This window comes from Mustela putorius, unplaced genomic scaffold, assembly GCF_011764305.1.
Source record: "Mustela putorius furo isolate JIRA1106 unplaced genomic scaffold, ASM1176430v1.1 tig00000253_pilon_pilon_pilon, whole genome shotgun sequence".
Classification (NCBI taxonomy): Eukaryota; Metazoa; Chordata; class Mammalia; order Carnivora; family Mustelidae; genus Mustela; species Mustela putorius.
Genome location: NW_025421329.1, coordinates 11,308,624 through 11,312,877, shown reverse-complemented (window position 1 = coordinate 11,312,877; position 4,254 = coordinate 11,308,624). Strand labels below are relative to the sequence as shown.

Here is a 4,254-nt window from a genome sequence, read left to right as displayed (position 1 = left end):
TTTTCATTTCTCCCATTTATTAAATAATAATTGAACAATATAATTGTATATATTTGAAGTGATCACGGTGGTCCTTCTATCGCTCTGTTTCTGGGAAGTCCATGGGCTGCAATACCTCACAGGGTCTATTTCCACTGTATCTGAGATGAGGGATGAGTTGTGAGAACACGAACACACAACCTACACATGCACACACACTCACACATTCTTACTTATACTCTCACACACTCATACACACACACACAGGAGTGTTAGATTGAATTCCTTATTTAATTAGCCAGCAAACAATGTTTTATCAGAGTTAAGGGAGCCATAGGATAGAGGATGGAGTGCTGCATAACTCCATGTAACGTTCCTTGGACCTGGCCTCTCCGGGCATTTAGCTGCAGGTGATTATCCAGTCTTGGTGAGGTCTTGTCAGATCTGGACAGCCCAGTTCCTTTTCTTTTTGTATATTTTTATCTTGACATAATTTCGGACTTAGAGAAAAGTTGCAGGTTTAGGATAATTAACTCATAATAACCCCTTTACCCTCATTTACCATTGTTGACATTTGCCACACCATTTTCTGTGTGCATATCTAATGTTATTTTTTTTCTGACCTACTTGAGCAAAAGTTGGAATCATTGTGACTTTTACTCCCAAACATTCTGTATATGTTCCCAAGAGCAAGAGCATATACATTCTTATTCACAGTATATTATCAAAATTCAGTAATAACATTTTTTATTGAAGTATAATTAATGTACAGTGTTTTATTAGTCTCAGGTATACAATATAATGATTCAACAATTCTATACATTGTTCATCAAGTGCTCATCAAGATAAGTGTATTCTTAATTCCTTTTATTTAAGTTTACCCCACCTGGCATTGTGCACTAACATGGGTGAGGAAGAGGAGCTGCTAAGGATTGCCAGAAAGCTGGCAAAGATGGCCAGGAAGAACATGGAATGGGCCCTTGATTTTCTGAAGAAGCTGAGAAGCTATCAGATGTCCATCTAGCTACTCCAGACAATAAGTATTGGAGTCACCATTAATGAAATCTGCAAGTTCTGGTCAAAGAGGTAGTGTCTGTGGCCAAAGTCCTCAAAACTGGAAGCAGCTGCTATACTCACCTGGGCCCCCCAAAGGAGAAAAAAGAGAGGAAAGGAAAGGGAAAAAGGGCTTGACTGTTCTGACTGGAAGTCAGAGGCAGGACTTTCTCCACCAAGGAAAAAAATAAGGTAGGAGTCTAAAGACAGAAGAGACTCTGTGGACTCCAAGACTTCAGCCGCCTTCTTTCCAAAAAGGCCATTGGCAGAAAGATCAAAGAGCAGCAAATCAAAAGCAGAGAGTCCCAAAACCCCCAGCAGTCCCTCAAACCCTTCCCTCCCATCTTCTTCCTGATGCTCTGCTATCTCACAGGGGACTCTGTGTGGGACAATTGTGTGGAGATGCTCTCAGCAGCCTTGAAGACCAATGATGACTACAAGTACTATAGAGGTGACTGTGACAAGATGGTGTCAGAAATCAAAGATGATACCTACCAGGAGCTCAAGAGCATGGACATGAAGTACTAGAACTTGGTACATGGTTGAATCAGCAACCTCAAGGACTAGGAACCCTAGCCTGAGGAGGAATGTGCTCAGGGGGGCCATCTCTGCTGGACTAATTGCCAAAAGTATGGCAGAGGAAATGGTCACTGATGAATTGAGGGAATTGAGGCATGCCATGACCCAAAAGGTTACCTGTTAGCACCGGATAACCAAGATCGGCAGCACCACCACTGACTTCTTCCAGTGCAGCATATACAAGAAGCACAGTACCTAAAACCAGGTGCAGTTCATGCAGTACTGATGAGCTCATGACTACTTTTGTCTTATGCAATGAATGTGGCAATCACTGGAATTTCTGTTGATAGAAATGCCAGGCAGGAGTTAAGTGAACAAAGTGAGAAGAACAAAGATAAAGCACAAAGGCATTGTAGCTAGAGGAAAAATAAAAATTAAATTGAAGAAAAAAATTCCCTGTATTTTACTCATCCTCCTACCTACCTCCCCTTTGGCAACCACCAATTTGTTGTCTGTATTTAAGAGTCTGCTTTACTATTCATCTATTTTTTTCTTTGTTTGTTTTGTTTTTTAATTTCCACATATAAGTGAAATAATGTGCTATTTTTCTTTCTCTGACTTATTTCACTTAGCATTATAGCCTGTAGTTCCCTCCATATTATTGCAAATGTCAAGAGCTCATTCTTTTTATTGTTGAATAATATTCCATAATATTTATAGATATCACATCTTCTTTATCCATTCATTGGTCAGTGGACATATGGGTGCTTACATATCTTGGCTGTTGTAACAATGCTACAATAAACATAGAGGTGTATATATCTTTTCAAATTAGTGTTTCTTGTTTTCTTTGAGAAAATACCCAGTGGTACAGTAATTCTAATTTTAAATTATAATTTTTTGAGGAAATTCCATCTCTTTTCCTCAGTGGCTGCAGTAGTTTACATTTCCCACCAAGAGTGTAAGAGGGTTCCTCTTTCTCTGCATCCTTGTCAACACTTGATTTTCTTTGGAAACATGTCTATTCATATTCTCTGTCAATTATTTTTCTTCTGTCCATTTTTAATCAGATTATTTGCATTTTTTTTTGGCTTTGAGTTATATAAGTTTTTAAATAGCTTTTGGATATTCATCTCATAATGAATGTATCGTTTGAATATATCTTCTATTCAGTAGGTGCCTTTTCTTGTTTTGTTGATGGTTTCCTTCTCTGTGCAAAAGTTTTTCTTTTGGTATAGTCCCAGAGTTTAATTTTGCTTTTGTTTCTTTTACCTGAGGAGACATATCTAGAAAAATGTTTCTACTGCCAATCTCAAAGAAATTATTACCCATCTTTTCTTGTAGGAATTTTATGGTTTCTCTATCTCACATTTAGGTCTTTAATCCATTTTGAGTTTATTATTGTGTCTGGTATAAGAAAGTGGTCCAGTTTCATTCTTTTACATGTAGCTGTCCAATTTTTCCAGCAACATTTATTGAGGAGACCTTTATTCCCCTTGTATATTCATGCTTCCTTTGCCATAGATTAATTGGCCATAAATACATGGGTTTACTGGTACAAAATAGACATTTAGATCAATAGAAAATTTAAAAAAATTAATACTATTATCTAGTAAAGCCAATGTCTTGGACTATGCTCATTATCAGTCTTTCTCCTCCACCTAGATCCAAGCATGAGGGGCATGTTGTGGTCACTTGTCCTTTGCTGTCTATTTTCCTCTAGAGTAGTTTCTCAGTCTTTGTCTTTCATCACTTTGACATTTTTGAGGAGAACAGTCCAGTTATTTAAACAATATCCTTATGTTTAGATCACATGTGAGTCAGGGACATCCGGGAAGCCCAGCAAATCAGGAAGGACAGCCCAATGGGTGTAGCATCCACCAGGAGATTCTATGCTAAATGACCACGTGTGTGAGAGTTTGGGATAGTTTACCAACTGTTCAACTTCACAGTCCTAGAACCATGGTCAATATCTGGAAGATAGTATCTAGTGGGAGGTGGGACTGGGGAGAAAGCACAGCCAGGAGACAGGAGCCCTGATGATGGTCTCTTCATCCTGCCTTCTACCCCTGCATAAGGCCCACCCCATCACATCACCCCTTCAAAATCTACTTGCCTCAGACTTCATTCCTCTAAACAATTATGAAACAGAATTCACTTTAATGGCTGCTGTGAAAATCTGATCCCCTGTAGCATCATGGCTGCTCACAGGCTGCTGTCCTGGGTCAGTTCTGACAAACCAAGAATCCCCTTTCCACCACTGTTCTTGGTTCAGACTGTACAATGCTGAACCGTCTGCAGCTATCTGCAGAGTTCTAGACATTCCCACTCCAATTTGCCATTGTGGAGTGCTGTGCAAATACAGACACTTGTGGAGGCATAGCTACCCTCCATGAGATCTATGAAATCTCTTTCTTTGGAAGGAGAATGACTTTTCCTGGTCTGGGCATGTTGTCAAAATACCTTTCTTCTTCGTATTTGGATGTCATTCATTTGGTGTACATTTTTGTGATATCATGTCCTCTCCCAAATGCCAAGGACATGGGATGATTAAGACCAGAACACCACTACCTCAGCAGGTTTCCTGCTTAACCTCTTAGTGCCCATTTGTACTTATGTCTTTCTTCCCCATGTCTTGATTTTCTATATTCTAGCTCTGCTTTACTGAATATCTCCTTGATACACCATTAGTTTTAAGTGATC

General features: G+C 39.2%; 1 pseudogene; it reads left to right on the top strand.

The window, feature by feature from the left end:
- The first annotated feature begins 850 nt into the window (after positions 1–850).
- Positions 851–1,963, top strand: LOC101672131 (annotated as a pseudogene).
- Positions 1,964–4,254: the final 2,291 nt, after the last annotated feature.